We start from the raw sequence: 14,710 nt of genomic DNA, 5'->3' as shown, positions 1-14,710 counted from the left end.
ATACAGTCTAAAGACAATGCCTTAGATATTTTAAGAGACTCACCTTGCTGGCTTGATGATACCTTGATTGATATAGCACAAAGTTTGTTTTTATATCAGTTTTCTAAAATGTTTGGGTTTTCAAGTTTAAAATATCTGGATTTTTTGCATTTTTAGTTGTTTTAATTCATGTGGTCTTTCAGAAAGTTACAGTTGTATGCAAACGATTAATGTTAGAAAATCATATTGGGTGTTTCTAAGTAATGTGTCCTGATGTTGTTTTACATTGGAAGTGTGTTTAGTTTTATGATTCACTCTTTAATAGTTTAAGTAAAGGTGATGTGCCATTGTTAATGCATAGAGTTGCACATTAAAATGATTGTGATTTTTTCTTAGAAAGAAATGCAATGGTTTTGTGTAGCAGTATCAACCTAAGTTTAGTTATATAAAAAGATAATGACACGCGGTAGCATTACCTGAAATGTATTGAGAATGGTAAATTAGAGATGTTTCCTTTTGTTACTGTGTTATACTGTCATAAACAGTTTGTCTTTAGTACTATCAATGTTGTGAATATATCCTGTTATTTCTACTGTTTTTGTTTTTATGACATATTTGAATATTTAAATTCAATCAATATACATAAATATGTTTTTTTTGTTTTTTATTGTTGATTTGTTTATGTACCTAGTTAATATTTAAAAAATTCATTACTTAATTTATTTTTGTAAGTGTCTTATAGATGTCTAAAGTTATACAATTGGTTAATTTAGGTCAACTATTGTTTGTTCTTTATTTTGTTATTGGCATGATGATTTGTTTTGCTCACTTTGTAGTTGTTTTTTTCTTACTGTCATCAGTTATTCAACTAGGGTTGTTGATATAAGATATAGTCAATAGGTACAGTTATTTAAGTCAGTTCTTTATTTACATACATTTTGTTGCAGTTGCAGTTGATTATAGCTACTATTACAACTACACCAAAAGTAGTATTTAAAAAGAATGGCTATGTAATTTTTAATTATAATGAGATATTTGATCAATTTTTTATAGCATATTGTGAAAGTATAGACTATTCTGGCATGTTGATATATCTTTGATGGGCGGACATAAGAGTATAACTGCATTTTTGACCATTTAATGGTTTATATGAGAAAATGTGTCTTGTGTATGCCGGCATCAATGGTTTTAACAGTATAGTTACACCATTCGGTTCAAACAGAATAAAAGTAATAACCCATTTCTCAAAATATGACTTCTGTAGCAAAATAATTGGGTTCATAATAATGTTTTTTTGCTCTCATGAAAAGTTACACTTTTGCAGTTATACTCTTATGTCCGCCCATCAAAGATATGGCTGTTTTAACATTTTTAACATTTATTTGATTTAAAAATTCAAATCCTTCAATTAGAGTTCATTTTGTAAATCAATTTATTGACATACATTAATCAATGCATTTATTAAGTACTCTTCTGGCACAAAAGCATTTTTATAATTGTTTTATTTATTCGTTGTGATTTTATGATACTATTTATATTATACTATATTTCTATTCTATGTAGGCTTGTAATTCCATGTGGAAAAATCGAATTTCTTCCGAAAATGCCCAAGTTTCAACCAAGTTAAATTTTTTCAAAAGGACTTAAAAACCATGTTGTTTTATTTTGCTATTTATATTGTGTAAGGATATTATTTTTCTCATTGATGTGTAAGGATATTATTATATTGATTTTATTTTCCAAATAAAATTTTAGTGTAGCATGAAGTGTGTCGTTTCTTTAATATCGTTTGTATTTAAAACATTCTCATAGTAAGAAATAGTAAACTAAGTCACATTTTATTATTATTGCGCTATGCATACATTAAGATCGCTAAAATCGTCGAATAATACCCGTCTAGGTTGTTATTCAACGGTAGTACAATAGTGGTGTAGTGGTAGAGCGCTCGCCTCATAATCAAAAAGTGTTCTGAGTTCGATCGCCACCACGTCCTTGGCAGTACCGCGCTCAACTTGTTTCTCCGCGTAGCGATCTTGATCGTCATGATTTGTGTTTCGAAGTTATAGAGTTGAGAGAGGGTTGTAACAACAACTAAAGCAGCCTCCTTGACTGTAGTGTCTTTTTCGGCTTTGAAGAGGTAAATTAACACACAAAAAAAGGCTAGACACGAATTAATAAATTCTCTTTTCTTTTTTCTGGGATAACATCAGAATGCTGTCCTTAGTATTTATTTGCGTAGAATCAAGTAACAATTACAAATTTTACAATCATTAAGTTTAAGGGTTAAGGATAAATAATTTAACGTAAAATATTTTGCTAATATGCACTGTTAAATTATTTAGGAATACAATAAACTTCCTTGTGAGATGACTATTTTATTTAATATCTTTAATACGGGTGAATGGCCTATCAAAAAGCTTTTTCTTAAAAATATGTTTCTTGTCATACTATACTATAAAGATATAAATTGCGATTAGAATATACGTCGTGAGTTAAATATTATTAAAAGTAGTAAATTATCACTATAAAAATGCCCTTAAGTAATAACAATTCGCATGGCAAAGGAAATGCTTTTAGTTCGGTTAACGTATGTTTTTTTTTAAATTTGTTCGTCTGGGTTAGCAAAATGCCTCGATTGTTCAGTTTGTCTACTTATTTAACGATCTACTTATTTAACGTGATACGTTAAATAAGTATCCGTAAACTAACGCATGCGCAGAATATCATTTTGTCTACTTATTTAACGATCTACTTATTTAACGTGACACCGGACAATCTTATCGTGAAATCCCTGCTGAGTTCGGAAAGTCGCATTATCTCATATATAAAATCAAATTGCGCAATAATTTAGAAGGAAATAAGCCTAAAAGTGGTCGAAAGAAAATTTTTACACCAAGAGACCAAAGAACAATCGCTCGTTTAATTGCTTCTGGAGAGTCTAAAACAGCAAAGGATGTTACTAATTTAATGAATAACAGCTATGGGACTCATGCTTCAGTGCGGACAGCTTAAAAGAATTGGTTTTCGATCCAGAAGAAAGATCAAGAAGCCATTGTTAGTTTCTCGTCACCGCCAAACTCGTTTAAGGTGGTTCTCCACAGAAAAGGCTAACTTTTCAAAGCAAAGAGTTTTTGATTTAATTTTTTTACCAAAAATGTGGGTCTATAAACTATTTACAAAAATCAACTTTAAGAAATAAAAAATGTCTCGATTAGCCAATTATTTAAAAAATGAATGAAAAAACTAGCATTTTTTGTGACAAGCTAGCAATCAAAATACTTATCATATCAAGCTGAAAATTGGTGTATATACTCATTGAGTTATATTAATCCGGATGAGAGAAGCATTTTATATTATTCACAGTATATAAAAAGTTACAAGATTTGAAACAAACATAGAAAAATTGGTGGACAAATGGCCAACATTAGTCTCATAAAAAAGTACTTTCCTTATTTTATTTTATATATCCTTCTCTCATCCGGATCCTTTTTAATTATGTGAAAAATCAAAAAAAAAAATTAGATAAAAAGCTTAAACGAGTCCAAAGTTATCCTGTTTTAAAGATTTTTATTCGAAGCAAAACTTTATTCTGAGAAAACGACAAATATATAAAACAAATGAATAAAACCATAATAAAAAGTTCACAAAAAACATATCAAAACCCTCCAGGAATATATTTCGAGTTTTTTTCTTCATTATCTTTTTCTAAGTAACCCTTTTTAATTGTTCTTAGTTGTTTTCTTCTCTTTTTGACACGATCAGTGGACTTTTGAAGAGACCGCTTTATAGTTTCTTTCTTCTTTTCATTAAGTTTCATAGGCGTAACATATCCTGTTAGATGAAATTTATTTAGTACAGAGAGGATTCCATTAGGTCCTTCATTAAATTCAATAACAGATGAATTAACCGCAGACTCTAAGACCACTCTACCCACAAAAATATTTTTTGGGCAGCGTCTCCAAAAAATCTAATTGAGTGCCTCATTGGCGTTTTGGGCCTTACCATGGAGACATTTTTTTAGTAAATCATCTGAAGATAAATCAGTAAAAGTTGGTTTCAAAATGTTAAAGACTGCAACAGAAAGATTCACTTGCTCTACATAAGTATTTACACCATAAACTCTGTATAAATGATATTTACACCAAGTCTCTGAATCTCTTGGGCACATATGGTGTCGCCATTCCTTGTCGTCAAAATCTGTGCAATGAAACAAAACGGCCCAAACAGCTTTTTTCATAGCATACAAATTTTCAAGATTATTTCTAGTAGCTAGGCCATAGAAGTTCTGCATAGAATTGATCACAGATTTAGTTAACTTTCCTCTTCCATGGAGTGGTGTGTTTGTTCCTTTGTAAGTCTTAACAACCTTACGAAGTCTAGTACCTATTCTCTTCTGTACATGGCCAATACATTCCAATTTTGTGATTTTAATGTTCAAATCTTTGTAAGGGTTGCTTTTAATTACATCTTTAAAGGAGGAAGTATCACCATCTCCTAAGTATTCATTAAAAATCAGGGTTTTTTTTCTATTGAGCGATTGAATATTATGACTGCCCCAGCAGATTCCATAGCACCCGAAGAACCAACATGGTTAATAGTGCATTGATGATTTGCAAACCATTCTGCATATTCTGAAGTTGACTTTTTATTTTCCCGGTTTTGAGGTAAAAAATAGCTCTCTGTTTAAACAATATTCACAGTGTATTTCTAAAGAATGGGCTAACCCCTTTCGAGATTTTAAATTGTCAATAACTTGCATGTTTTTGTTGCAAGTAAAGCATTTCCCAAATCTTTCTATAACAGTTTTAAAAATCTTGAAGTTTATTAAAATAAAATAATCAAATTTATCAACGTTATTATTTTCCTCTACATCTGATTGTGAAGACTCACTTTCTGTGTCAGAAGAAAAATCTACATCATCAACAGTATTTGATATATCAATTTCAACTTGTTTGTTTTGTTTGTCATCACTGCATATGACAGATTTGTTGTAAAGATGCTGATTCGTTCTCTTTCTTTTCCTGATAAAAATTTTCTAATTCTCCTTAGCCATAATTTTAAATATAATTCGTTTGGTACCAATACAAATGGGATTGCAATATAGACAAATATCCAAAAGCTCCTAAAATTGACAGCACTTTTTTCATTTACGAACAACTTGTACAGGCTGTTTTATAACTTATGAATTTAAGTTGGGTATAATCAAAACGAGGTTTTATATTCACATCAATTTTTAACAATAAAAAAAATATTTGACTAGTTATTAACCTAAAAACAACTCAAAATGTGGTTGCTATGGGCGTTTCTAAGGATACTTTTTTAAGATACCTAAATATAACAGCTAATATCTTTTTTAATAGAGTTTGTTTACAATCCAATATAATCAGAGACTATTCACAAGTGATGAATAAATAAAATAAGCTTTTAAAAATAAGCTTTTATGAGTGTAGGACCACCTTAAATCATGCTAAACTTCATGCACACATGACTTTTGATGACTTTTATGACTGGATTTGGACAGATGAAAGTAAAACTAATATGTTTGGATCAGATGGTATAAGATATACTTGGTGAAATCCTAATTCACCATTAAGTGCTCCAGATTTTACACCAAACGTTAAATATGGCGGAGGAAAACTCTTGTTTTGGGAATGTTTCTGTGCTCGTGGAGTCGGTGAATTAGTTAAAATTAATGAAATAATGAACACTGATGACTATATCAACATCCTTAAGGTCGGATATTTCAAGTCTCTTCGAAAATGGGGCAGAACTATACGTAACACGATGTTCATGCAAGACAACGACCCCAAGCATAAGGCTGATAAGACCATTAAATTCCTTGACGAGAAGAAATTGAAAGTCGTTGAATGGCCAGCACAAAGCCCTCATCTTAACCCACTCGAAAACTTATGGGCAATAGATTAACAACGGGTCTACAACTTTCCTACTCCACCTAAGAATAAGGATGAACTTTGGGCTCGTGTACAAGAGGTTTGGTACTCAATTACACCCGAGGAATGTAGCAAATTGGTTGCTAGTGTTCCTGAATGAATTCAGGCTGTAATTAAATCTAAGGGAGGATACTCTCAATATTAATTTACTACAATATGTTATTTGTTTTCATTTGTGACAAAATTGTCACCAGTAGCTCTTCACAGAAAAACTAAAAAAAAAAAATTCAATATCCTCTAAATTTAATAAAAAGCAATATTTTCAGATAGCTAAGTCTTAAATTTAATTAATAAAACTAAAATTCCATTTTTCTTCTATATATATATATATATATATATATATGTATATATATATATATATATATGTATATATATATATATATATATATATATATATATATATATATATATATATATATATATATATATATATATCCACTGTTATTTAGCGTGGTAACCCTTCCACCAAAATTTGTACAACTATGGCAAATACAGATGATACTGACACAAATGCAATGATTGCTGTGCGTAATGAGTTACTATGTTTCTTGAAGAATAAATCAGATGTCTTAAGTTTTGACAACAATGTTTAAATTATATGTGACTTTTACAAGGAAGAGGAAATATTTGATGCTAAAGCCATAATTATTAAACTACTTCCAAATAAGCGCCTGGTAAAAAGAAGTGGGAATGATAAATGCAAAAAACTGTTGAGGATATGCTAAAGTTGCTTCTAGACCCAATAAATAAATTACCAAATTTTTATGCTATCAATTTATCTCGTCTTCCTCCTGTTGGTACGGAGCACATTGATATCAGTGATTTGCTTCAGGAGGTTGCCTATCTCCGATCTGAAGTAAAACAATTTACAATATTTCAGAATGAAATGAGACATTTAATGAGTGCAATGAGCAATAAAGAACCTTCTAGTACTAAATTCCAAAATGATCCTAGCAGTTCTATTAGCCTTGATGTAATTGATAATACTGAAAGCCCTTCTTCTACTAGTGATAAACCTGTTAAATTTACAGGGCGACCACTGATGTCAGATATTGTTAAGAAGTGCACACATAATCTACCTGTAACCAAAAAAGTTGTCCACACAAAAAAACACATTTTAGGTACATCAGACTCCAACAATAGACTTAAACCAATCTCTTTAGATAAACAGCCCATGCGTAGTATTGATATATTTATCTCAAGATTAGATCCTTCTACAACAGAAAATGAGGTAATCGATTGCACTTATGATATTTTAAAAATTGATAATGATGACTCTGTAAAGTGTGAAAAATTAAAATCCAAATTTAGTAGTTATTCCTCGTATTACATATCTGTATCTGTAGATTCCTCCCAGTTAAAAAATAAAGTTGTTTGTTTAATGTCTACTGAAGCTTGGTCTAAGGATCTACTGGTACGAAAATATTTTAAACTCAAAAATGGCGAATAGCAACAGCATATCTTTTTGTATATTTAACTGTCGTTCTTTTAAAAACAGTATTTTTGCAATTAAAGAATTGTGTCTTACATACGATTTTGTTTTATTACAAGAGCATTGGTTATTATCTAATGAGCTTGAATTATTAAACAATGTACACCCTGACTTTTATGGTACTGGTATATCAGCAGTAAACATATCATCTGATATATTAATTGGTAGACCCTTTGGAGCGACTGCTATTCTTTATCAAAAAAATTTGGCAAATAATATTACAATCATTAAATCTTTAGAATCCAGAATCACTTGTTTAAAAGTATCTGCCAATATAGGGCCAATTTTGCTAATAAGTGTGTACATGCCAACAAATTATAATGACAAACATTGTCTTCATAATTATATGGATATATGCTCAAAAATAAAATCACTTATACTGGAAACTGATACTGTGAACATAGTTATTGCTGGCGATTTTAATTGTTATAATGGGTCAAGATTCTATGAAGAATTTTCTAATCTTGCTTTAAAAAATAAATTGATTAAATCTGATATCAATCGCCTTGACAATATCTGTACATATGTCAGTGACAATGATGATATTTCTTCGTGGTTGGACCACATTCTATGCAGTCCAATTATTGATAATCTAATTATATCTATTTCGGTTTTAAACAATGTTATTGCATCAGACCATTAACCATTAGCGATTCTGATCTCTTGCTCATTAGCTAACTCATCCAAAATATATAATAACAAACCTTATTTTAATATGACAACTAGATCTCCTAACTGGCAAATTTGTGACAAAGCTACCTTAACACGTTATGCAGAAAAAGTAGATTCTTCATTAAAATCCGTACATGTACCCCTCTATCTACTTACTGAAAATATTCCAAATGGCTACAATACAACCCACGATATTGATTTATTCTATAATAGCATCATAAATACTATGCAATCTTTTGTATCTGATACCTCATTGTAACTTTAAACATAAAAACCACGAATATCTTACTCCAGGTCCCATACCTCATTGTAATTTTAAACATAAAAACCACGAATATATTACTTCAGGTTGGAATGACTATGTTAAAGATAAACACGACATTGCAAGAGATGCCTTCAAGCAATGGATTTTTCAAGAAAAGAAGAAACAGGGTGACATTTTTGAAAACATGAAGCGCTCTCGTGCTGCTTTTAAATTAGCTCTTAAATATTGTAGACATCATAATGAACAAATTCAAGCCGATTTATGTGCAAAAAATATGAACAACACAGACTCGAGAAAGTTCTGGAATCATGTGCGAAAGATCAGCAACAGTAATGCAGCGAACTTTGTTGCTAGTGTTGGAGGTGCCACAGGTGATTGTCTTATTGCTAATATGTGGAAAGAGCACTTTCAAAATTTGTATAATTCAACTAACAATGAAAAATATTACCTCAGTTTCATAAAGGAAATGGAATTTTCTACTGAAAACTCTGATATTATTGTGAGTTGCGTTGACATATCCACTGCAGTAAAAACTCAGAAACTAGGAAAGGCAGCTGGACCTGATAACCTTTGTATGGAATCTTTTATGTATGGTGGAAGTAGATTGCAGTTTTTTATTAGTATTTTTTTTTAATTTATGCATTAAATTTGGTTATTTACCATCCATGTTTTGTGAGGCAACAATTATTCCATTAGTAAAATCTAAAATGGCTGATTTAACAGATGTGAACAATTATAGAGCTAAAGTTGTGTCCTCTGCTATGTCAAAAATTTTTGAGAGTCTTTTATTGCAGAAAATCAATTTGTACAGGATTAATAAAAATGATGATTACCAATTTGGCATTAAACAAAATCACTCAACAACATCATGCTCAAACTATTTTAAAAAGACTGTGCAGTACTACACATCTAGAGGAAGCCATGTATTTGCTTGCTTCATAGACTTTAATAAAGCATTTGACAGTGTCAATTACTGGCTGTTGTTCAAAAAATTATTAGATACTGGTCTGCCCAAAAAACTTGTTTGTTTGCTTGCATTTTGGTATAGTAATCAACAAATGTCTGTTCGATGGCAGAAAACAAAATCAAACAGTTTTGGAATTGGGAATGGGGTTCGTCACCACTTCTATTTAACTTTTACATTCAAGATTTGATTTCATCAATATCAAACCTTCGTATTGGATGTAATATAGGTGGTATATTCATGAATGTGTTGGCCTATGCTGATGATATGGTTCTAATTGCACCTTCTTGGTTTACACTTCAAAAACTAATTAGCTTTACAAATAAGGAATCTTCCTTAATTAACATGTCCTTTAATACCAAGAAAACTGTATATATGGTGTTTAATCCAACTCAAAAATCAAAAGTTATATCAAACTACTTCCCAGAATTATGCGTGTCAGGATGTGAAATTGCTTTTGTTAAATCTTTTAAATACCTTGGTCATATAATTAAAAATGACCTTACCGATGATCTTGATATAATCAAAGAGGTGAAGGGCCTTTACACACGTACAAATATCTTAATTAGACGCTTTCATTTATGCTCTACCAGAGTGAAGATTAAGCTGTTTAAAACATATTGTATTTGTTTATATGGTGTTCCTTTGTGGCAAAAATATAATGATAAAACAATGGCACGCCTTCAGTATTGCTACAACAAATGTGCTAAAATGTTTTTCGGATACAACAAATATGATAGTATATCTTACATGCTTTTAAAGTTAAGATTACCATCTTTTCAAACAATTATCTTAAACAGTTGATGGCTTGTACCTTGTGAATCACTCTATGCATTCAGTTAATCAAAGTTTAAAATAATACTTTTCTTTTACAAAACTATGGACCTGGCACCTAATTTGTACATGCCTGTTGTCTGAAATATATTTTATTTATTCATTTATTTATTATATATATATATAAATATATATATATATATATATATATATATATATATATATATATATATATACATATATATATATATATATATATATATATATATATATATATATATATATATATATATATATATATATATATATATATAAATATATAAATATATATATATATATATATATATATACATATATATATATATATATATATATATATATATATATATATATATATATATATAAACATAAATATATATATATATAAATATATATATATATATACATATATATATATATATATATATATATATATATATATATATATATATATATATATATATATATACATACATATATATATATATATATATATATATATATATATATATATATATATATATATATATATATATATATATATATATATATATATATATATATATATATATATATATATATATATAGAGGAGAGTTGATATGCTTAATCTAGTCATAAAAACATTAGAGTTGCACAGTATAAACATTACTGATTGCCGTAGGCAGTGTTATGAGGCCTCCAATATGTCTGGGGTCTACACTGAATTGCAAGCCTGTATCAAGGAGCTAAATCCGCTAGCTGAATATGTTCCATGCGCGGGTCATTCTTTGAGTCTCATTGGTGTCGCAGCAGCTGAGTCTTGTTATATTTTACTTATATATTTATATATATATTATAGATTACTTATATATTTATATATATGAAGTTTGCATTTACACTTCAAAAAGCCTTAGAAGAGCTGAATGATGACATAACGCAACAGCCTAACAAGATAGTTGAGGACAGTAGAATTCTCAGGAAAATAGATCAGCTGGAGACGGCTGTCATGATGGAACACAATAATGGAAAGGTTCAAAAAAGTAAACAAAATGTTTCAAGCCAATGAAATTGATTTTGGATTGGTGAATGAACTGTAGGGGAGAGTGGTGTACCTCGGAGGTATTTTCAAACTTTTACAAATATTAAAAAAAATACAATATACTCTGTAATAATATATTTTCATTAACTTTATGATATTAGTTACTCTACGATTTTTTATTAAATATCCAGACATATTTTTTCATTCCTTTTTTAAAGTTTAAAAAACAGCTTACATTACAGCCAAGCACTGATCTATATTATAACTGGATAGCGCATCTCCTTAGAAAATAGTGTTATTTTTGAAGCCAAAAAGTTTTCGCCAGCGCCATATTGGGAGGACCCACGGAAAAATAATATTTAGTTAAAATATTGTTAGGCGAACAAGCTATTTCTTTATTTTGGTGGTTTAACTTTATGTTTTTTTTATATCTGGCATAGATAGAATGTATGGAAAATTATTATTATTTTTTTTCAAATAATGATAACTATTTTTCAGTAAAATAATTACAATATTTATTCTATAAATGTCTGGAGAAAATTCCAAAAAGCGAGGGACACAGTGTGTTGCATTTGGTTACAATAAAAGAAAACATAGTGACAATAAAAGAAGTGATAGTAATGGAATTTCTGATGAAGAATCACCTTTAAAACGAAAGTTTGCTAGAACATTTCATAGGTGATTTTCTTAATTATTTTTAAAAATAAAAACATTTTAAAGTTTATTGACCTCTGTTAGTTTGCTTGCAATGTGAACAAATGGATTTAAATAAAATCAGTTGTGCAAAAAGTACAACAAGCTTAGTAAAATATCAAACGTTATTTTTCCTACTAATTTTATTCCTTCAAACACTGAAAAAAGAAAAAAATGGACCATCAAAATACACCATCAAGAATGGAGTCCAAGTAGTAGCCGTTTGGTATGTTCTGATCATTTTTTAGAAAAAGATATCGACAGAACTGAACAAACTGTTAGGTTATGGGAAAATTCTTTTCCTAAAAGATTTAAAAAATTCCCTGACCACTTAAAAAAGGTATATAATCAATTATGTTTTTATATATTCTACAGGTTTGTTCAATATGTACCTTTTAGTTCTTAGTTACCCTATGCAGTGTGCTAGAGAGTTTATAACACAACTGTATGGTAAGCAGCTAAAACATATAATAACCATTTCGCTATTGTATGTTTTAGTTTTATAAATGCTGCATGAACTATTAGCTAAGCTCTGTGAGTAAACACAACTTAGAGGTTCCTTCTAGTTTGATATCAAATTTGAAAATTTTATAACTATATATATATATATATATATATATTAGGGTGTCCCAAAAATATATCATAAATCGAATTTTAATGTGCGGAATACTACATTTAGCATAATTTTATCCATAAAGAAAAACAAAAAAAAATTAAGTTTTTAGCTCAAGCGGAAGGTTATTTAGGTGAATTCACTTTTAATTTATTAAGTGAAACTTGTCTTAATAATAACTTAGTTCATATTATTTCGATTACAATTGTTACCTAAGCAAACAAAAAAATTGCTGCGTGTTAAACAAACAAATATGCTTGTCGTAAACTTTTTAAGTAAATTTTTTTACAAAATAAATCATCACTTTTAAGGAGAAATTTGTTTTAAATGCAACAAAATGAACAGCAAATAATTTTTAGAATGCAGGCGCATGCGCAGATACAGCATTTTTTAACGTTTGAATTTAATTTTCAGACATAGAACAAACTTCAAACATATATGTTTATACTTATGTTAAATAAGGATGCTTTGCAAAAAATTACAATGATTGGATCCTGGGAACAAAAAGCCCTAAAGTTTTAGCTACAACTGCCCTAAACGTAAGAGCAACAAGGTGATACGTAATTTTTTTTACTATTCTCAACTAAATCTATATTCGTCGATAAAATTTAAAATTGACACAAAAATCTTTTAACGTTCGAAAACTATGAGATATAAAAGTTTGACCTAAAAGTTTCAAACATCAAAAAATAATATAACATAATGTAAAATAACATAAACCAATATTATTAATACAAATAATATTTAACTAAATAATTTTTAAATCTTTCTTTGTAGCGTTCTTTGAAACCATTTTACGGCTCTTCTGAACTACCTAAATTACAAATACATAAATTTATAAAAAGTACTACATATACATTAACAACCATTATTATTAATAACAACTAAAAATTACAATTATATTTTGTATTATTGAAGGAAATACCTGGAGAGTATCCTGAAGCCTGTCTTCATTGTGTGTTCTCTCTATGAAATCTTGAATTAACTTAATGTGGCGTTCTGCACGGTCATCTACAACTGCAAGTGCTCTTACACACTTTGAAAAGTAAGTAAAAGACTGGGAAACTTCCTCATTTTCACATGCATCAATGCCTTTTTCTTTCCATAGCAGAATTTCCTTCTTGGAGATCTCCAATAGCAAGAACAAAAGGTAGGACTGCTCGTTGACAAAGTCTTCTAATTTTGATGTATGAATAGTTTCAACCTTAGTTTCAGGTCTCTTTTTAATCAGACCTTTTAATTCCAGGATATCATAAGAAAGCAGTTTGTTTAACATGTTGGTCTTAACTTCGGTTTTCAGACCTTTATCAGCAAGAGCAAAAATGACTTGTTGCGGAGACAGATACCAAGTGTGACGCTTAAGACTTTGGTAAAGAACCTTTCCTATTGCTGCAAATTCTTTAAACTCGTCTACTGTTTGTAACTGAAAAGCAATATCGAACGCCATTAAATCATTTGAAGGTGCTTGAGAAGCATTAGGGCTTTTTAGAAAGAAGAGTCCATGAAAAAACACTATGTAGTTGGTTGCGACTTTTAGATGATTTATTGTATTTTTTCCAACTATTTCACAATCAGCAGGGTGGTACTTTTGAGTCATCTGAATAACCAGTAAATATATACAGTCAGCCATAAACCTTGCTTCATGATGAGCTCCAGGTTGTTTAAATGAAAAGTTTGATAACTCAGCTCCTAGAAAAAATGCCATAAGCTCACAAAGATGCTTGTTATCACCTCTCTGAAAAGTATTCTTATGAAGAGCTGTAATACAAAACTCTTTAGTATCCAAGGCAAGTTTGAACAGTAATGAGCCGGGCCTGAAAGCATCTTGAGACCAGTCAAACTTTACAATTCTCTCAAGTTTGTTTACATCTTCGTAAATCTGCGGCCATAGTTTTTGGAGAATTACATAAAGTTTTTTGCTGGGACTACTTGTAGGATCAAATATTTCTTTCATCACATGAGCCACGTGTCTTTCATAAATGTGATGTCTGCTCATTAACCAGAGAACCGATCTTATTAGGGCATAGGAAATAATAATACTTACAGCACCTTTATTTTTACCAGTGTTACTGGATGTTGTGTCAGAACACAATCCAATAATCTGATCCGACATTTCATAGTATTCAATCAAACATATATATATATATATATATATATATATATATATATATATATATATATATATATATATATATATATATATATATATATATATATATATATATATATATATATATATATATATATAT

The 14,710-nt window shown here is 29.4% G+C and overlaps 1 long non-coding RNA gene across 1 annotated transcript; it reads left to right on the top strand.

Annotated features, from left to right (window-relative positions):
- The first annotated feature begins 1 nt into the window (after position 1).
- Positions 2–1,692, top strand: LOC136087812 (uncharacterized). Its single transcript, XR_010642087.1, has 3 exons — positions 2–474; positions 753–879; positions 1,543–1,692. It is a non-coding gene; the product is annotated as an uncharacterized LOC136087812 (long non-coding RNA).
- The last annotated feature ends 13,018 nt before the right edge of the window (positions 1,693–14,710 follow it).

Source organism: Hydra vulgaris, chromosome 12, assembly GCF_038396675.1.
Source record: "Hydra vulgaris chromosome 12, alternate assembly HydraT2T_AEP".
NCBI classification, from domain to species: domain Eukaryota; kingdom Metazoa; phylum Cnidaria; class Hydrozoa; order Anthoathecata; family Hydridae; genus Hydra; species Hydra vulgaris.
Note: the sequence above shows the minus strand (reverse complement) of the source record. Positions and strands in the feature narration are given on the sequence as shown.